Source organism: Nyctereutes procyonoides, unplaced genomic scaffold (assembly GCF_905146905.1).
Source record: "Nyctereutes procyonoides isolate TBG_1078 unplaced genomic scaffold, NYPRO_anot_genome, whole genome shotgun sequence".
Taxonomy (NCBI): Eukaryota; Metazoa; Chordata; class Mammalia; order Carnivora; family Canidae; genus Nyctereutes; species Nyctereutes procyonoides.
This window is the reverse complement of record NW_026575108.1, coordinates 68,537-91,330: the sequence shown is the minus strand read 5'-3', so window position 1 is coordinate 91,330 and position 22,794 is coordinate 68,537. Positions and strand designations below refer to the sequence as shown.

Sequence of the window (22,794 nt, the reverse complement as noted above, 5' to 3'; positions counted from 1 at the left end):
TTATTTAGAAGCCATCAAAACCACTAACAAACTCAAGACATCTGTCTTTAGGATCATTTTAGAGGTAACTGATGTAGCATTTAAAAATGGTGTATACTCTAAGAAACTCTGTTTTAAATTATCATTCAACCCTAATGTCATCAAGAAGAAAAAAATCTCCTTCTGTTCCCACTATGACTTTAGAACTGCTATCAGGCTTTCTGATCTCTCTCTTGTCTTTAACAAAGCAAAAGTAATTATCAGGTTCACAGTGTTCAACAGTGAACAGTATTTAAATAGAGGTTAATAATTTTATAATTCATTGATCAATTTTCACCTTACCTTATTACAGCCAGTGCTGATTCCTAATTTACGAAATGGCATACTGTTTACAGAGAGTTGTGTTTGCCTAAAACAAATGGACTTAAAGTTAATTGTTAGATAAGTCGGTTAGTAAACAACTTAAAGATGTCAATTGTATATCCAAACCCCTGATTTTCAATAAAGAGATTCAGATAAAGGCAATCTAAGTAATTTATTAGCATCAAAAACTAATATCATGTGGAGGACAGATATCTTGATTCCCACCCAGTCCGGGGTTGCATCCCATTCTTGTGAACAAAGAACAAAGTTCAGGTATCCTGGAGGCCAGCAGGGAGAAGAGGCATGTTGATTCTTATCTCAATAAAAAAAAAAAGTATGCAAGGTGACAGATTACCATTACCTAAACTACGTTTATGAATACTTGGGGGATTCTTGATACCAAATAACTTTGAAATAATTTTTCATGGGTTTTAGCAAAATGAACTTTCTTTCAGGTAGGATTCTGTCTCAATTTCTGGATTATCACAGATGTTCCACACACAGTAGCTCTTAAACTTTCATCCTGATATATAAGGGGATGTGCTATCATAATCACTGCTGTTTGCTGAAATAAAAGGGACCTGTGAATGCAGTCCAGTGAGAAAATTATTGTCCTTGAAACACATACTGTATTCTTGACCACATGTCCTCAATTTGTTAAATAATCGAAATCATAAGTGATGAAAGGAAAAAATATTATTCATTCCCTGGTTGGAATCCCAGAACAAAAAAGATGTAGACACACAGAGAAGGATAATAACTGAATGGAGAATGGTTTTGATTCAGATTATGTTTCTATAGGAGTAACAACCTGAATATAAAAAGAAAACCAGTTACCTAAATACTCCTATTAGTCAGAGGTTTGATATTAAGTGAACTGTGTCCTTATATTTGCTTTATTCCATTTTAGTTATGGTTATTTAGAATTGATGTGTACAGTTTAAAATCAGAGTAATCTGGCCAATGTTCTATGAGAAGTCGATCAACCATTTTAAGCAGACACTATCCAAACATCTTTCTCATTTACTTTATTGTCTTCCTTTCCTATATCCAATAACTTTTAATAAGATCTCAGTACACAAAATTAATTTTCCCCTTCCATACCATTTATGAATATTGAGGTTATTGCTGACCTCTTAAAATTTCATTGTCCACATTTATAGAATCCATTAACTATTACATAATCCAGAAATATATTGAAGAATACCAAAAATAATGTAAACCACCCCAGGACATTCAAGGTTCAAATCTGCACATTAGTTTCCTTTTTTACCTTTTGGAATCAACAGTCTCTGAAATTGCCATGTGTGCATATATAACCAGTCTCACAAGGAAACAAAATCCTCCCACAAAATATCACAATATATATTAAAGAGAATGACCATGATAAATCTCAATTTGGAACAATCGGTTAGTAAAGAGAAATAGAATTACTCTAAAACATTGGTTGTCTTTGGCATTTCTTAATACTAATAACCTAGCCTGCCATTTCCGTGCACTGTAAAGATACAGTCAAATTATTACTTTATTTCTTTGGTTGCACTACATAAACATGCTGCATTGTCTTTTGATTGTGCTATTTAAACAATAAGAATACTTGTTCTTATAGTTAGAGTTTCCTCTATGAGTTCAAATTTTCTCCTAATGATATCAGAATATGGCCAACTATAAAGTCACCTTAATTCAGTCAAATAAATCTAGTCCATTTTAGGGTGACAAGGTTTTTTGAAAGTTAGTAAGATTATTCATCATTGGGACATACAATCATAAACTGGGCTATTCATAAGAGAATATGGAGAAAAATATAAAAGCAACCAAAAAGGAACTCAATAAAGTTCACTGAAACTTAAAGATTTCATTAACCTCAACTGTTTTCGTTCTTAAGTGGAATTCTCCGCATAATAATGTATAATAAGACTACAGTTGGCTAAATTGTTTTTGTAGTGATCAAATTATCTTATGCTGCTACAGAAAATATAGCCTATGATTGGGATTAAATGTAATAAATTTAAGTAGCAGATAACCAACCCAAAGCACAGTTGGTGGAGCATTCTCCAATGAAAATGCCATGGTTAATTCACCGATCATTAGCTTTCAGTCTCTGTAAGATTAGTTTTAGATCAAATCAGGAGGGCTCTCACCTGACGTACTCACTCTGCTGATCCTTCTCCAGTATCTAAAAACGAAATAAAATGCAGAGATTATAAGCCAATTATTTAGACACGTTTAGGTTGATTCCCTAAAATTATTTAAGGAATATCAACATGTCTTAGGACATTTTATATATTTGCAAGGAGAGTAGAACCTAAACATCCATTGACCATCAGGAATGGAAGAAGTGGATTTTCAGACTTAAAAAAAACTGTAAATATTTTGAGATTCTTGCAAAAACAAATATACATTTTAAGTTCTAGGAGTTATTTATTTTGTGTGTATCCCTAAAGGGAAAGTTGATTCAGAAGAGCAGAATATAACATATGACAACACAAGAATTAATAGGTCTTTGCAACTGTAGAGAATTATCTCCCAGAGGCATTTCTGAACAGAACTTCATCCAAGGCTCTGTGTTGCTCTCCCTGGTACTGACCCTGGTGCCTGTGGGCATTTTCTGGATATAACTTTACTTATCTGTGTGCTAGCCTGTGTCATGAAGTTTCTCTGGAGGCTCCACAAGCTGACCTTGGGCTCATCTTGCTTTCTGAAGAAAAAATCATATTGTATGGAATAGTATTAGGGTAGTGCTGACTAAGAAAGAATTCACTGAAAATTTAAACATACAACCATTTGGGATTCCTCGGTGTGGCTCAGTGGTTGATGAGCATCTGCCTTCATCTCAGGGCATGATTCTTGGTACCTGGGATGTAGTCTTGCATTGGGTTCCCTGCAGGGAGCCTGCTTCTCCCTCTGCTTATGTCTCTCTCACTGTCTCTCAGGCATTAAAAAGTAATAACAATAATAATATAAACATTTGTTTGGGCCATTAGAATTGCAATTTCAAAGACACAGACTCAGGTAGAAACCTAAAGTGTAAATTGCCCTGGGTAGCATTGACATTTTCACAATATTAATTCTGCCAATCCATGAGCATGGAATATTTTTCCATCTCTTTGTGTCTTCCTCAATTTCTTTCAGAAGTGTTCTATAGTTTTTAGGGTATAGATCCTTTACCTCTTTGGTTAGGTTTATTCCTAGGTATCTTATGCTTTTGGATGCAATTGTAAATGGGATTGACTCCTTAATTTCTCTTTCTTCAGTCTCATTGTTAGTGTATAGAAATGCCATTGATTTCTGGGCATTGATTTTGTATCCTGCCACGCTACCAAATTGCTGTATGAGTTCTAGCAATCTTGGGGTGGAGGCTTTTGGGTTTTCTATGTAGAGTATCATGTCATCGGCGAAGAGGGAGAGTTTGAGACAAGACTCCATCAAAATCCTAGAGGAGAACACAGGCAACACCCTTTTTGAACTTGGCCACAGTAACTCTTGCAAGATACATCCACGAAAACAAAAGAAACAAAAGCAAAAATGAACTATTGGGACTTCATCAAGATAAGAAGCTTTTGCACAGCAAAGGATACAGTCAACAAAACTCAAAGACAACCTACAGAATGGGAGAAGATATTTGCAAATAACATATCAGATAAAGCGCTAGTTTCCAAAATCTATAAAGAACTTCTTAAACTCAACACCAAAGAAACAAACAATCCAATCATGAAATGGGCAAAAGACATGAAGAGAAATCTCACAGAGGAAGACATAGACATGGCCAACATGCACATGAGAAAATGCTCTGCATCACTTGCCATCAGGGAAATACAAATCAAAACCACAATGAGATACCACCTCACACCAGTGAGAATGGGGAAAATTAATAAGGCAGGAAACAACAAATGTTGGAGAGGATGTGGAGAAAAGGGAACCCTCTTACACTGTTGGTGGGAATGTGAACTGGTGCAGCCACTCTGGAAAACTGTGTGGAGGTTCCTCAAAGAATTAAAAATAGACCTGCCCTACGACCCAGCAATTGCACTGTTAGGGATTTACCCCGAAGATTCAGATGCAATGAAACGCCGGGGCACCTGCACCCCGATGTTTCTAGCAGCCATGTCCACAATAGCCAAACTGTGGAAGGAGCCTCGGTGCCCATCGAAAGATGAATGGATAAAGAAGATGTGGTTTATGTATACAATGGAATATTACTCAGCCATTAGAAACGACAAATACCCACCATTTGCTTCAACGTGGATGGAACTGGAGGGTATTATGCTGAGTGAAGTAAGTCAATCGGGGAAGGACAAACAGTGTATGTTCTCACTCATTTGGGGAATATGAATAATAGTGAAGGGGAATATAAGGGAAGGGAGAAGAAATGTGTGGGAGATATCAGAAAGGGACACAGAACATAAAGACTCCTAACTCTGGGAAACGAACTAGGGGTGGTGGAAGGGGAGGAGGGCGGGGGGTGGGGGTGAATGGGTGACGGGCACGGAGGGGGACACTTGACGGGATGAGCACTGGGTGTTATTCTGTATGTTGGTAAATTGAACACCAATAAAAATTAATTTATAAAAAAATAAAATAAAATAAAATAAAATAAACATCTGAGACACACCAAGAAAAAAAAAAAAAAAGAAAAAGAAACCTAAAGTGTGTTCCCAGGAAGATAAAGTGAAGCAGAGTCATATAGCTGAAAGGCTGTGAGTGTAATTCTCATTCAGGTTCTCTACGCAAAACAGAGGTTGGAATTAGGGCAGCTGGGATTGGTTGGGCTAAATGAGGGATTGGAGTTCCTTTAGAAGTAAAGAATGCAGATGATTCAGGGGTCATGGTGAGGAGGAAGTTAAGTCCAGGCTGAGGGCTTGCAGCTCTCTGAAAATTTCAAAAATCTTCATGGTTTCTTCAATGAGGACGTGCATAAATTCTTCCTCATTTATGGCTTCCTGATCTTATTTTTTAAAGAAAGACTCTCTTAAGTAAGCTTTCTTGCTCCAGTTGGAAATTTACTTTTACAGTAGTTTGGAAAAATCTGAGATGGGGGATCCCTGGGTGGCTCAGCGGTTCAGTGCCTGCCTTTGGCCCAGGGCGTGGGAGTCCTGGGATGGAGTCCCACGGCAGGCTCTGGGTATGGAGCCTGCTTCTCCCTCTGCCTGTGTCTCTGCCTCTCTCTCTTTCTCTCTCTCTCTCTCTCTCTCTCTCATGAATAAATAAATTAAAATCTTAAAAAAAAGTATTTAAAAAAATCTGAGATGGGGAAAGACAAATAGAACCAAGCAGATGCAGTACGGTCCAATATGCATCATTATCTACAGTAACCTGCATCAGTAGAGTAGATAGATGGATAAAATAGTGACCTACAATATCAGGACTCTAACTTGGGTTATTTATTGTCATGGATTAACGAGGATATAGATGGTAGGGAAATGGAGGGCAGAAGGAAAGGAATGGTAAAAGAATAAACAACCTGTTCTTTATACACGTTAGTGTAAAAAAGTTATTTTGTCAGGTAAGACTATAATAAAACATGGGGGGGGGAATCAGGACTCAATGCAAAATTTATTCTGTTTTCCATTGGCTTAGTCCTATGTGATTTCATTTCTGCAGTTTATTTGGTTGAGACCAAAATGTGCACACTGACATTCAGTGAACCAATATTCTTCCATTATGCACAGATCCATATATTAACAATTTCCTTTATACACATTAAACTTCAGATACATTTTTATAGGATCTTAGCCACTACAAAATAATGATAACAACCACAATAACAACAATTATTGAGAAATTATTTTGTGTCTTAGGGTCATTATATCATCTCATCTCACAATAGTGCATATTGTGAGATAAGTAATGTTAGTTCCATTGTTCCAATAAGAACACAATTCTTTGGGGTAAATACCCAGTAGTGCAATTGCTATGTCATAGGGTAGACTCTCTTTTCAACTCTTTGAAGAACCTTCACACAGTTTTCCAGAGTGGCTGTACCTGTTTGCATTCCCACCAACAGGGCAAGAGGGTTCCTCTTTCTCCACATCCTCTCCAACATTTGTTATTTCCTGTCTTGTTAATTTTCCCCACTCTCACTGGTGTGCGGTGTATCTCATTGTGGTTTTGATCTGTATTTCCCTGATGGCAAGTGATGCGAAGCAAGTTCTCATGTGCTTGTTGGCCATGTGTATGCCTTCTTTGGTGACATTTCTGTTCATGTCTTTTGTCCATTTCATGATTGGATTGTTTGTTTCTTGAATGGATTATAGAGGAAAGGAGAGGAAATGAGTGGGAAAAATTAGAGAGGGTGACAAAACATGAGAGACTCCTAACTCTGGGCAGTGAACAAGGGGTAGTGGAAGGGGAGGCAGGTGGGGGGATGGGGTGATTGGGTGATAAGCCCTGAAGAGGGCACTTGATAGGATGAGCACTGGTTGTTATACTATATGCTGAAGCACTGGGTGTTATACTATATGTTTGCAAATGAACTCCAATAAAAAATTTAAGAATAAAAATAGTACTTCAATTTTATACACACACACACACAATTCTTTAGAAGTTAAAACAATTTGCTCCAAGAGCTACTAGATAAAAATAAGAAAAGGAACTGTGTGCTTTCTGTGAGGGAAAGGAGCAGGTTTTTATGTCTACTATATGCTTCCCGGCTCTGAAATTGTAGTAATCGGGGATCCCTGGGTGGCTCAGGGGCTCACCGGTTCGGCGCCTGCCTTTGGCCCAGGGCGCGATCCTGGAGTCCCGGGATCCAGTCCCGCATCGGGCTCCCGGCATGGAGCCTGCTTCTCCCTCTGCCTGTGTCTCTGCCTCTCTCTCTCTTATCTGTGTCTATCATAAATAAATAAATCTTTAAAAAAAAGTGTAGTAACCCTGCAGAAATAAGAGATTCTACTACTTAGCATGATGGATATCAGAACTCACTGTTCTACTGGTTGTCTATTTCAACATAATGTTTTTGACCAAGCTTCTCTCAAAGAAGAGAGAATTGTGTCAATACATAGAAGGAGATAGCTGGTCATATGTTTACCACTGACACACACAAATACACCAGGATACTCCTTAGAGATGCGTACAAGTACCTCATGTGTAACCCTAAGCCCTCCACGTGTCTCGGTTCATATTAACTTGCTCTTCTGAGAATTGATTTTGTTTTATTTTTCCTTATTTTCTAGCCCCTTCTAAAACCATTTATTTTGTGGGTTATATGGGATTATTTATAAAACTGAGATTTCAGGTATTTTTGAAGATATTAGATTATTGTCTACAGGCTAGCACAAATGTACATGCTACATTATTATACATTACAAAATAATCAAAAAAATCCTTGGATAATTAATATGTTAATCGAAGTCAAACCAAACAATAACTAGACAAACTTAATTTCCTATGAAATAGAACATTTTCCCTTGCTATTCTACAGGTTATCATGGATCCATGAAAAAAATCAGTTATCAGTTAGATGTGAATAGTTCTAAAACTACAAGTAACAAAAGAAGATTTCCTGACACAGAAGATAAACACCATCACATTTATGGTTTTTCCTGGGCTTCTCCTTACTCTCGGGCAGGAGTATTTGAGCTGAGTGAACTCTATGTCCAAAATATGCAATCATTCTTCTGAGAAAGGGCAAATGCTTCAGCAGAGAGAAATGTCTACACAAATGGGAACGAAGACACAGAGCTAATGGGATTATATGATTCAAAAGACAAGAGGATAAAAGAAAATTAAAGTAGTAGTGTCTTCAAATGTAGAAAATAAGTAAAAAGACATAATAGGGAGCTGGAATCTCATGGATTTATTCCTTTCCTGAGAGCTACATGGGACGTATGTTGAATTTTTAACTTTTCTGACATTACATATTTTGTTACTAATGCATGATAGTTCATAACATAAGGGGAAGTTCTGGATATGTGAGAAGAGCATGTAAAATCCAATAAAAAGAAAAGATAGCATCTTTGAATTTAATTCACTGTTTATTTATTAATTTGTATGGGTTTATTCCTAGAAAATAGATAAAAGAAAAATAAAGATACAGTACATTTTTGACTGAGTTGACTCGATCAAACTGGAAAAACATATAAGAAGAAACACCAATATGGAACACAGTATTATTTTAAAAGGAGTAATTACCCAGTTTCATAGCAACAAAAGAACAAGGAAAAAATAATAAATACTACTGGTTTGTTCATGAATTGGCAAAATCTTCTGGAATAAGAAAATATCAGGAGTGTGACTTATACGTAAGACATGAACACTAACGCGTCATGGGAGCAGCATTATAAGCAGAAAAGATAGAGGAAACAGTCATAGAGCTGATAGACTTTAGAGTATGTTTGGAGAATGTAGAGTGCAGTGTAGCTGGCTGCAAGCATCCAAGGAGAGGGAAACAAATGAAGAAAAGTACAAAAAGAGGAAAAATCTATGTTTCTAGAAGCCACATGCTTCTCAATCTTCACACATGTTAACCAAGGCAATATTTCAACTTTATAAAGTACAGTATTACACATTTCATAGATATTTGAAAGATGGAGATGCATATATAATTAAAGCAAATTGCCAAGACACAAAGATAAAAATGTACCGGAGTCAGTAATCACTGAGCTCTCCCTGACCCAAAAACTTGTTTACATTTTAACACCATCCTTTCTACCATTATAGTGCCTTCTGAGATTAGCAGATTCAGCCAGGACCAATTGTGATTAATAAGTGAGAACTTTGGATTTTATTCCAAGGAAATCTTGTTCTGTGTACATTATTGGAGAGGACAGTGCTATGATTAGGCATGTGTTTTAGAAAGACATTTCTAGCATTCCTCAAACCCATTCAACCACATCCGGAACTAGTTGGCAACCTTAGTGTACATATTGCAATCTGAACCACAGTGACTTGCTTCTTGTCTCATATTGTTAGAGCTCATTTAGTTCAACTCCCCAAAGAAAGCTATATGTTTTCTATAACATCTCAAATTATATATACCCTGGGAACACATAGTCAGAAGTGGAATGAATTTCATCTTTACCTGAATTTCATATGTGCCAATTTAGACCACACCTTCCACATGGCATTTCTCATCTCCATGTTTCTCAGGGTATAGATGAGAGGATTCAACAAGGGAGCAATCACAGTGTAAAACACAGAGATCTCCTTATCCTTGTTTTCACTCCCTGCAGGTAGAACATAAATATAGATACAAGGCACAAAGAATACAATGACCACCATTACATGAGAGCTGCAGGTGGAGAGAGCTTTGCGTCTCCCTACAGAGGAGTGGGTCCTAAGATTATATAATATGAGAATGTAAGAAGCCACCAGGACAAGAAACACAGCAACCACCACCATTCTTGCGTTTGAAATCACCAAGATATTAACAACACGAATATCTCTGCACACCAGTTTCAAAAGAGGCTTCACATCACATATGTAATGATCTATCTGATTAGGACCACAGAAAGGTAAATTGAGTACCATGAGCAATAGAGCAACAGAGTGCCAAAACCCCACACCCCAGGCCATGAAAATCAACAGGTTACACCTCCGCCGGTTCATGATGACCATGTAATGCAGGGGCTTGACAATGGCAACATAGCGGTCTAAAGCCATGGACACCAAGATGAATATCTCCACACCTGCCAGCAAGTGGGCAGTGAAGAGCTGGGTCATACAGTTGTTATAGGAAATGTTTTTCTTGCTGCACCTAAGTCCCTGATTAGTCTGGGGACTACAGTGGAGGTGTAGCAGAGGTCCATGAGGGAAAGGTGGCAGAGAAAGTAGTACATTGGTTGTTCAATTAGATGGCTGTGGATGATCGTGAGTAAGATGATGAAGTTTCCCATTAAGATTGCCAAATAACAGAGCAGGAACAAGAGAAAGAACAGTAGCTCCGCTTGTTTATTTTCCCATAGACCCATGAAAACAAATTCTGTGACATTGTTCTGATTTTCCATGAGGTTGAGGTGATTCCAGAGACACAACAGAAACTTAATTCATCTGAAATGATAAAGAATATATGATATCTACAATAGTGTTTTAAGTTTTGGAATATTTATTAAAAAAGATTTAGATTATAGAGAATTTGCTACACTCTTTTAAATCCTTTCAGAGGAAGTGCATCATTATATTTCAAATTATTATTTATATTATTTATTTATTTATTTTTTTTAAAGATTTTATTTATATATTTATGAGACACACACACAGAGAGAGAGAGAGAGAGAGAGAGAGAGAGAGAGAGAGAGAGAGGCAGAAACACAGGTAGAGGGAGAAGCAGGCTCCATGCAGGGAGCCTGATATGGGACCTGGTCCCAGGACTCTAGGATCATGCCCTAGGCTGAAGGCAGCGCTAAACTACTGAGTCATCCGGGCTGCTCTCAAATTATATTTGATAAAAGCATATATTATGTTTGAAATTGTTGTAAACATTTTGCAAGCATTGAAGTCATAACAAGGCAATGGTTACTATTCTGATACTCATTTTACATATGAGAAAACAGAAAAAATAGGTTGGTTCAGTTAATTCCACCAAATCATTAAAGTATTAGGTAGCAATCTAAGATATCAGATGCCTATATCAGATGCCATTTCTATGCTCTTAACATCTATGCCACATTACCCACTGAGTAAATGGGCTTCCAGCTGTTTTCCACCTCCTTAAAAGATACGGGTCTTTTTTTTTAATTTTTATTTATTTATGATAGGCGCACAGTGAGAGAGAGAGAGAGAGGCAGAGACACAGGCAGAGGGAGAAGCAGGCTCCATGCACCAGGAGCCCGACGTGGGATTCGATCCCGTGTCTCCAGGATCGCGCCCTGGGCCAAAGGCAGGCGCCAAACCGCTGCGCCACCCAGGGATCCCAAAGATACGGGTCTTACTCCATCTCTGCCATTAACTACCCATATAAGTTTAAACAAATACCATCCCTTCACTGTGCTACATATATTTGTGTGTGTTGCATGTAATTGTCATATTTCTTTTTTTGTTTCAATTTTTCATTTAAATTTTAGCTATATAAATAATAGCCAAAATAATTTTGATATATATGGTAAAATTGGGTGCAGGTATGGAATCTAGTGATTTGTACCTTACATGTATAACACCCAGTGCTCATCTCAAGTGCCCTCCATAATACCCATCACCTATCTAGCCCCTCTCCCACCCACCTCCCTCCGACAACCCTCATTTTGTTCTCTGTAGTTAAGAGTCTTTTATGGTCTGCTACCCTTTCTTTATTTTTTCCCTTATCCTATGTTCATCTAGTTTGTTTCTTAAATTCCACAAATGAATGAGATCATATGGTATTTGTCTTTCTCTGATTGACCTATTTTGCTTAACATAATACACTCTAGCTCCATCCACATTGTTGCAAATTGCAAGATTTCATTCTTTTAATAACTGAGTAATATTTCACTGTTTATATGTACCACCACATCTTCTTTATCCATTCATCAGTTGATGGACATTTGGGAATTTATATATAATGTACCAATCACACACAAACTTTCAACATATCCAGTAGAACTTAAGATAAATTATTGAAATTAGGACAAAATCAAGGCTCTTAATCGTAGCAGAGAAATATCCTTAATTAGTTGATAATAGTTTCAGTGATTCTTCTTTTTGACAGGTTTGGTTGAGATTCAGAACATGGAGAGGAAGGGAACAGGGAACTGGAACACAATCTGGGCAACTGAATATAGGAACACAGTTTATTGTTATACAAAAACTTTCCCTTTTTCCCCATCATTCTAAAGACACATGTTAGAGGCTGCTGTTGAAACATTAGAAACATTGTGGAAAGCTAGTTGTTTTCTGTTGATGTATTGAAGAACCCAATGTGATTAAATAGTGTCCTGTATATTTAAACATGCAGTTAGAGCTGCACAGTCACTTAGATGCAGTAGACCTAAGAGCAGAGAGTGAATATGTTGAACCATCACCTTTTACCCATGAACAAATATCTGCCACAGCAAAATCATAACTTTCCTAAAACACTGTTAATGTCAATGATTTATTTTAATGATACCAGTGAGGGAACAGTATGATGTAGTGGACAGTCTCTGGTCTAATGATCATGAAGGTGAGCATCCAGTCTCCTATGTCTTGTTACCTTTTTCTTCTTAGTACTGAGCAATTCATTCTTCCCAATCCTCCTGCTTCAGCTCGTAGTGATACTGGATATGCCTGCCCTGTGCCAAGAGTGAAATAAAGTTCACTTACAGAGGCTTATGATTCTGATATGATCAAGGGTGAAGAAGAATGCTCCCCAAAATGTAAAAGAACAAGTTGTTATATAAGGAAACAGATTATCGATACTTTCATCAGTTGATTGATTTTCCCTGTGGATTTTGTATTCTACTACAACAGGATAGTTGAAAAACTCATTACAAATATATTAAATGCAAAGACAAAAATCGGTGTTTGTATCAATTTGTTCTGGGTTGAAACAATGGAGCTTAGCAAAGTATTTTCTATGTATAAATTGATAATATCCAAACCTATTCCTTATTTATGTGGAAGAATATGATTGGTTAAAGGACATATATGAATTCAAGGATAATTTTTCATAAAATTGTAGAACAAAACTGTAGCAAGTTCAACTCTCAGTTTAGAATGTGTCCTGGACATTGGTGCAAGAGTCAACCCCTCCCAATGTTTGGTCCAGTGTCGCTCAGCTTACAGTGATTGAACATCAGTTAGGAAAACACAGTTCCATATAGAAAAACGTTCTGCAAAACAGTGCCCATAGAATCCTCTGGGAAAGTTCCTTTATGCATGAATATACCCTGGCTCATCTTCAGATCATTTTCTTTGTGGTCTTTATTTAATCCATAAAAACAAAACAAACCTGTTCCTCCTCTCTCCCTCTCTCTTCCCCACCCCCTCTCTCATACAAACACACACCACAAATATTTACAGGTTTTTGGGGTAATGAAATTTGAGTCCATCTTTTTGCATACTTTTTATTTAAAGAATTTCTTTCAAGGATCTCCCCTTAAATTTTAAGTTACTTGAGAAAAATCTCTGAGGAATTATTTGCAAACACATGTCAACTACAGGTTAAAAAGAAAAAAAGTTTCATTAGCTTATTTGGAAGTGGGGATTATGACTAAAGCATAAGAGTCTACAGAATGTATCAAGGACAATTTGACATGATTTTTCTGCCTTTTTAAAAATATTTATTTATTTGAGAGAGAGAGCAAGCAGGGGCAGGGGCAGGAGGAGAGAGAGAATCTCAAGCAGACCCCACACTGAATGCAGAGCCAGTGCAGGACTTGATCTCAAGACCCTGAGATCATGACCTGGGCCTAAACCAGAGTCAGATGCTTAACTGACTGAGCCACCAAACCACCCTGATTTCTTTTTGGCTTTTTAAAATGATTTATCATATTTATAATAAAATAAAATGTGAAGTTGAAAGGTATGGGCTGAATTATGTGATATATTTAGACTAAAATGTTTAAATACCAAATACTAAGTAATAATATACTCTAGGCACTTTAGTATTTAGTAAGTACTTTTCATATAACAGCCATTTCACCTACACTATGACTTGATGAGGTATATTATTGTACTATTGTCCCCGTTTCACAAATAAGGAAATTTGGACCCAAGGTTACACAAGCACTAAGGGGGAGTCTGTATCTAATCTTTTTCTGTATGATTTGGGAGCTCACACTTCATTCATTTTGCTTAAATACCCTCTTACATGTATAAAGAAAATCTTTAAATCTTCAATTTGTCCTCAAATTATCCATATTTTATTCTGAATATCTTTAATGATTTCTCTTAGAAATAACCATGAAGAAAATTTATTCCAGAAGAATTTACACATAAAGATAGGATTTCAATAAGACCAAATTTTTGTGTAAAATGAATTGCTAAAAATCCCAATTATTTTCTCCCAATTTAAATATACATATATATGTAAAAATTAATATATAAAAATACTACACACACACACACACACGCACACACAGAGAGACATACCAGAATGCTCATTTCTGCAGGATTTTGCATCTCTTTGGAATGTCAAGGATCTCTGAGGCTATTTTGTTTTGTTTTTTAATTTCTATGCCTGTGCTATACAACAGAAAATACATGTGGAATGTCTCTGACTCTCCTGTGAATCTTCCAACCAAAAGAACCTTTCAGGAGAGCATTACTGGGAATACCTTGAATTAAAAGCACAGAGGGGCCTGAAAGTCCCACAGGCATCTTACAGTGGCCAATGCATATGTGGTTACTATTTGATAAATAAAGCTCATATTTTTATAAGATCATCGAAGCCCATATATGGGCTTGAGGTTTATTTTATTTATCTCATGAGAGTTATTACCTGAGTGATTCAGTACTTCTCTAGTGTTATAGCACTGATGTAATATTATGGGTATTTGTTTTTCCCCCCTCTCTCCTCTCCTAGAATAATTTATTTAAAGACTGAAGTCTCTGTTGTTTAGTAAGATACATATATATATCACATTACATTATATATGTATATATTATTAATATATCAGTATTATCACGATACATATATAATATATATTATATATATTACATTATATATACATTACATTATATATATATGTATATATATAATTAGTATTGAATTCCTTATCATTCCAATTATAACCTTTCTATGTTACTGGATATTACCTAGTTTGGGCAGTGGTTAGAATTTGGAAAGGCCACAACGCACAATCATTTCTCTCCTTATTTTAGTTTTTTTTTTTTGTTTGTTTGTTTTTGTTTTGCTTTCTTTTATCTCCCTCCCTACCTTGGGTGAGAGAGAACTAGAATGTCAGTAGAATCTAATGGGAACAGGTTGAGTAAATGATAGCCCTTAGTTCATACCACATGATTGTCATGGGTCCATGAAGGTCCATCTAAGGTTTTATTTTATAATATATTTTTCTTTCCTATATTGCTCATTTCCATGTCTTCTGCTCACCCCTTCTGTGCACCCACCATACTCTAACACACTCAACTTCACAAGGGCCATTACACATTCCTTGGGATCTCCTACAGTTGTACACATCATGAAAATAACCACTTCCAATACAGCTCTTAAATTATACCATTTGTCTTCTTTTTGGCACAGGACTCAGACTCATACATGCACATAAGAATACAGATTCAAAATGCATGAAACAAAATTAAGTAAATCCATACGAAAAAAATATGAATCCATCTTCACAGTTGAAGATTTCAGTGTTCCTTTTTAAATTATTGATAAATAAAGCAAGCAATACATCAGGAAAGATAGAGAAAATCTACACAATACTTTTAAAAGTATTGTAGACACATACATAAAATTATACATCTAACAAAGAATACATATTATTTGCATGTGTAGATGGAATATTTGCACAACTAAATATTATATTATTAAAAAAGAAAAAGCCATAACCTATATTAAAGAAGACACATTACATCAATCTGAACACAACAAATGTTAGATCAAGATTTATGTATTATTATTTTTTGTTCAAATAGTTTAAAGATGTCTCTGTCAAATAACTAGCTAACCACTAGGCTAATCGAAGGGACAGTTCAATAACTGCACATAGCAAAGAATATAGATTTTTAAGAAAACAATTTAGAAAAATCACTAAACAATCCAAAACCACAATCTACACAATATTTCCCTGTTAAAGTAAAAAAATACAAGGGTATTCACTCTCACTACTTATATTCAACTTTTTACTAAAAAGACTTTTAGTAAACTAGGTTACAAAATAAATAAAAGCATCTTATTGAGAAAAGAAGAAGGAACGCTCTTCTATTAACAAATGACATATATATAGAAAATCCTAAAGACTCCACCAAAAAATATTAGAAATAATAAATGAATCACATTAAGTTGAAAAATAAAAAATCAACATATAAAAATCAATTGCATTTCTACAAAGTAACGACAAACCCCAAAAGAGAAATTAAGAAAGTGATCCCGTTTACAACAACTTCAAAATCAATAAACTACTCAGAAATAAATTTAACCAAGCAGGAAAAAGCTTCGTAGACTGAAAAACATAAGACGTTGATGAAATGGATTCAGAGATACACAAATAAATGGAAAGGTAAGCTGTGCTTATGGATTAGAAAGATAAATATTGTGAAAATATCCATATACCCCAAAGTGATCTATAGATTCAACGCAATTCTGATCAAAATTCTAATGGCATTTCTCTCGGGAAGAGACAAAAACAATCCTTATTCTCTTTGGAACTACAAAAATACCCTGAATAACCAAAGCAATCTTTGAGAAAGAAGAGTAAACCTGGAGGCATCCCATACCTAATTTCAAGCTGGATGACAAAGCTATAGTAAACAAACAGTATGATATTGCCATAAAAACAGTACATGGAACAGTGACACAGAACAAAGAACCTAGACAACATACACATATATAGTCAACTGATTTTTGACTAGGGTTCCAAAACACACAATAGGGAAAGAACAATATGTTCAAAAAATAGTTTTGAGAAAACTGGATATCCATATGAAAAAAATAAAATAGGACATCTACTTCACAAAAATCATAAAATTAAATTGGAGTAAACCAGAGGTAAACATAAGACTTAATACCATAAAACTCCCCGAAGAAAAAAGAGGGAAAAAGATTTTTGACATAAACTAGCCCTTTATCTGATACGTCATTTGCAAATATCTTCTCCCATTCTGTAGGTTGTCTTTGAGTTTTGTTGACTGTATCCTTTGCTGTGCAAAAGCTTCTTATCTTGATGAAGTCCCAATAGTTCATTTTTGCTTTTGTTTCTTTTGTTTTCGTGGATGTATCTTGCAAGAAGTTACTGTGGCCAAGTTCAAAAAGGGTGTTGCCTGTGTTCTCCTCTAGGATTTTGATGGAGTCTTGTCTCACATTTAAATCTTTCATCCATTTTGAGTTTATCTTTGTGTATGGTGCAAGAGAGTGGTCTAGTTTCATTCTTCTGCATGTGGATGTCCAGTTTTCCCAGCACCATTTATTGAAGAGACTGTCTTTCTTCCAGTGGATCGTCTTTCCTCCTTTGTCGAATATTAGTTGACCATAAAGTTCAGGGTCCATTTCTGGATTCTCTATTCTGTTCCATTGGTCTATGTGTCTGTTTTTGTGCCAGTACCACACTGTCTTGATGACCACAGCTTTGTAGTACAACCTGAAATCTGGCATTGTGATGCCCCCAGCTATGGTTTTCTTTTTTAAAATTCCCCTGGCTATTCGGGGTCTTTTCTGATTCCACACAAATCTTACAATAATTTGTTCTAAGTCTCTGAAAAAGAACTCATACAGCAATTTGGTAGCGTGGCAGGATACAAAATCAATGCCCAGAAATCAATGGCATTCCTATACACTAACAATGAGACTGAAGAAAGAGAAATTAAGGAGTCCATCCCATTTACAATTGCACCCAAAAGCATAAGATACCTAGGAATAAACCTAACCAAAGAGGTAAAGGATCTATACCCTAAAAACTATAGAACACTTCTGAAAGAAATTGAGGAAGACACAAAGAGATGGAAAAATATTCCATGCTCATGGATTGGCAGAATTAATATTGTGAAAATGTCAATGCTACCCAGGGCAATTTACACGTTCAATGCAATCCCTATCAAAATACCATGGGAAAAAGATTTTTGACATTACTCTTGCAAATTATTTCTTGGATCAGAAAAAAAAAAAAAAAAGAACCAGGCAACAAAATCCAATGAACAAGTGAGACTACATCAAATCAAAGAATTCTGCACAGAAAAGAAACAAGATACAGGACATTGAAAGGCAATCTACAGAATGGGGAAAATATTCACAAAACGTAATTGATAAGAAGTTTTTAAAAATCATAAGATAAAAGAAAACACATATTGAATTCTTGCAACTTAATAGCAAGTAAATAAATAAATAATCCAATTGAAATCGGGCAAAAGACCTGAATCGTCATTTTTTCAAAGAAGACATAGAAAAGGCCAAAGAATATATATATGAAAAGGTGCTCAACATCATTACCGGGAAGTGTAAATCAAAACCACAACTGAAAAAAAAAAATTATCACCTCACACCTGTTCAGACTGTTATTATAAAACAAGACAAAAGATAAAAAATGTTAGCAAGAATGGGAACAATTCTGTTGTTCTGCCACTGTTGGTGGCAATGCAAAGTTGCATGGCCATTAGAGAAAGAATATGGTCAGACTTCAAAAACTTTAAAAATGTACTATCATAGATATGATGTATATTTAAAAGACTTAAATTAAGCACCTTGGGGGTTCCTGGTTGGCTCAGTCTGTAGAGCATGTGACTCTCGATCTCAGGACCTGGAGCTTAAGCTTCACCTTGGGTGTGAAGCCTACTTAAACACATACAATTTAAAAAAAATTAATAACATGAGGACATATCTGCACACCCATATTAACTTCAGCATTATTTGCAATAATCAAGATATGGGGAAAAACAAATGTCCTTCTAAATGAATGAATAAAGAAGATAAATATTATTTGCCCATTTAAAAGAAGAAAATCTTGCCATTTGCAATGTCAAGGTAAATCTGGAAAGCATTATGCTAAGTAAAAGAAGCCAGAAGGGGAAAGACAAATAGTGTGTGCTACCACCTATATGTAAAATCTAGGGAGAAAAAAGGAGAATAGTTAGAAAATTTATTCTAGCTAAATAAAAGATCTATATTAAGTTCCCATAACAACGCTGTGTGGTATTGCTATAAGGATAAACATAGATCATCGAAACAATAGAATGTCCATAAATAGACCTAAATGTGTGATTTTTTTTACAAAGATGTCAAGGTAATTCTATGAAGGAAAGAATAGACTTTTTTTCTACTAATTATGCTGGGTCAATTGGATATCCATATGAGAAAAAGAATGAATCACAGATACTATTTCACATTATACACAAAAATTAACCAAAAATGAATCAGACATTTAGATGTTAAAAGAAAAACCTATAAACATATGAAAAAGAGTATTTTTAACTTTGGGGGTAGATCAATATTTATTAAATATTGCAAAATAATTATAACAATTTTAATTATTATAAGAAATTATTAGAAAAATGTTAAAGTTTTAATTCTTTTTCTCATTAGATGCAATTTTTAAATATGTAAAGGCTATCCATGCACTAGGAAAAAGCCATATATAGACATACACTTTATGAACATTTTATATTATATAAAATTTGTATATGTAATTTTATATGTAAACTATATAAAATATAGTTTATATCTATTTTAATATATGATATATATAGCAAAAAGTCCTATATCCAGAATATATAAAGAATGCTTAGAGAGAAGTAATAAAAAACTGAGAACTACTATTTTTATGTTGTACAAACGTCTTGGAAGAAATCAACACAAAAAGATATGCAAATGCTGAGTCATAAGGTAGTTTTGTTTTTACCTTTTTGAGGAACCTCTGTACTATTTTCTAGAGTGGCTGCACCTCTTTGCATTACCACTGACAGTGCAAAAGTGTTCCCCTGTATCCACATCCTTGCCTACATCTTTTCCTTCTTGTATTGTAGATTTTAGCCATTCTGACAAGTGTGAGGTGATTTCTCATTGAAGTTTTGGTTTGTGTTTCCTCATGAGCAGTGATGTTGAGCATCTTTTCATGTGTCTGTTAGCCATCTGCATGTCATCTCTGGAAAAATGTCTATTCAAGTCTTATGCCCATTTTCTAATGGGATTATTTGTTCTTTGATTCTTAAGTTTTATAAGTTCTATATATATTTTGGATACCACCCAATAATACAGGTATTGCACTATTAGGTATTTGTTCAAAGAATACAAAAGTACTAACTCAAAGGATACATGCATCTCAATATTTACAGCAGCATTTTTTACAATAGCCAAATCATGGAAATTGTCCAAGAATCCATCACCTGATAAATGGATAAAGAAGATGTGTTGGATTTGATGTAATATGATATATATATCCATATATACAACCATATATATAACCATATATATATAACCATATGTATAAAATGGAATGATTAACCAACAAAAAGAATGAAAACTTACATTTGCAATGACATAGATGGAGCAAGAAAGTATTATGCTAAACAAAATAAGTCAGAGAAATATAAATACCATATGATTTCACTCATATGTGGAATTTAAGAAATAAAGCAATGAAGTATGGGGGGAGGAAGAGACAGAGAGATCAGAGAGATGGAGGAAAACCAAGAAACAGACTTCTAAATATAGAGAACAATATGATGGTTACCAGAAGGGAGATGGGGGGGGGTGTGTGTTAAATAAGTAAGGAGGGTTAAGGACGGCACTTGTGATGAGCCTTATAGATTTGAATCACTATATTGTACACCTGAAACTAATATTACCTTGTATGTTAACTAACTGCAATTTAAATGAAAACTTAAAATGTATATGGAAATGGCCAAAAATAGTGTGAAAAAAAAATGCTCAACATCATTAGTCATCAGGGAAAGCAAATCAAAACCACAATACTATATCACCACATACCTCCTTGAATGACTACATGGAAAATAACAATACCAGGTGACAAGAATGTGGAACAATTCTTGTGGTTAAAATTAGAATTTACTGCTTGTGTTTTGATATCTCTCCACAACTTTAATGTTGCCTAGTCCTTACTGACCAGATCATGAGTTCCAGAGATTATTAATTAGGAGCCTATTAGAGCTTCTGTTTAATTTCATTCCATTGATTTTATGCCCTCATTGCTCTAGCTCTGATGCAATTAATAGCAAATTTTCAGAAATGTTTTAATATTGTTAGGGAGGCAGAAGGTCTTTCTGTGACCTGAGTCAACAGGTTAAGAACATTACAGGACTCCACACCCAAATTATGCCATTTTCCTATTCACATTACCTTTAGCCTTCTTGGAAACCAAAGTTCACAAAAAGAAAGGGCATTCTTGCATGGTTGGGTTCCCAGTAGAGGGAATGCAATTCCTTACTCAAAATTGGGTGTTTCTCAATCATGTCTCTTTAGCATACCTGCTTCTAAGACAAAGTCTTTCCATCACAGGAGATCATTCCAGAGCGAGAAAGCAGCAGCTCTAAGCCAAGGTCCTTGAATCTTTTTGGAAATCTCTTTAAATATCTCTGCGATGCCAGAGGAAAATATTGTGAAGCGTTTACATTTCCAGAGCAAGATTCATTACAAGAATGACCCATTTGGAAAAAAAAAAATGAAAAGAAAAGAAAGTGTTTCCTCCACATTTCTTGTCTCTAGCCTATGGGACCAAAGCCATCTGGAGACCATTTCTCCACAGAGTTTCAAAATAATTCATTCTAAATTCAAATCCCGGATTTTCTATGAAGAATTTTGATGCCTTAGGGTAGAAAGAAAGATTTAGATTAATAGAAACACTTTTCAAGAACCATAAATTGGTTATCTAATTGCCTAATAGTCTGTGTCTGAGTGTGTCTTATCTTTCATATTGAAAGTTTACTATCCAAGAAGAGGTCAATTTGAAGGTGTAATTATTCCTGAAAATCCCTAAACATCATTGAGATCATCTAAGTCTATAAGGTAGGGTTTTCAGTAGCATCTTAAAGACTGGTATTTTCTATATATAGTAAACATTGTGTTTCAACAGTTTTCAAATAGTATAATATATTTTAGCCTCAGTCCAATTCTTCAAAAGATAGTTGTTAAATGTCATTAACCTGATTTGGGAAATGAAAACTTTGAGACTCATAGAGGTTACACAACTGTATGGACTCCTCTCTCTGACACCAGGCATTTTTGTTTTTTGTTTGTTTGTTTGTTTGTTTGTTTTGGCCTTGATAGATCCCCTTTAATATTTTACTTCACCTTACAAGGCCAGCAACATGCCTTCACTGACCTCTCTTAGGGGTGTGTCAACTCTCAGGCACAATGTCATAATTTAATTTGTAGGAACCTTGATTGTCTTTCATTATACAAAGTATCCAAACGGGTACATCATAAGGGTGACATTACACTGAGTGGTTCCAATGATTAAGACATAACTACTCTAGACTTATTGGTAAGACACTTCTGCGGATGCAGTCACAGGATGCAAAATAAATATAATTAAAATTCAAGTAACTGAAGCTTTGTGAAATTTCCATGGTCCAAGGGATATAAAACATATCGAGATAGTTCTTTTTTATTTTTTAAGATTTATTTATTTATTTGTTTATTTATGATAGAGAGAGAGAGAGAACAGGATCAGGCCCTCCAAAGACAGGAGCCAAATCGCTGAGCCACCCAAGGATCCCCTCGAGATAGTTCTTTTGAAGGAAATATAAAATAGGATAGAAACAGAGAGGGAGAAAAATCATAAGAGACTCTTAAGTACCCAGAAAACACTGAGGGTTGCTGGAAGGGAGGAGAGTGGGGGGTTGGGGTAATTGGATGATGGGCATTAAGGAGGGCACATGAGGTGATGAGCACTGGCTGTTCTATGCAACTGATATATCACTAAATTCTACTCC

At 35.4% G+C, this 22,794-nt stretch overlaps 1 pseudogene; it reads right to left on the bottom strand.

Moving 5' to 3' along the window:
• Positions 1 to 9,357: 9,357 nt before the first annotated feature.
• LOC129514802 (olfactory receptor 4P4-like) lies at positions 9,358 to 10,286 on the bottom strand (annotated as a pseudogene).
• Positions 10,287 to 22,794: the final 12,508 nt, after the last annotated feature.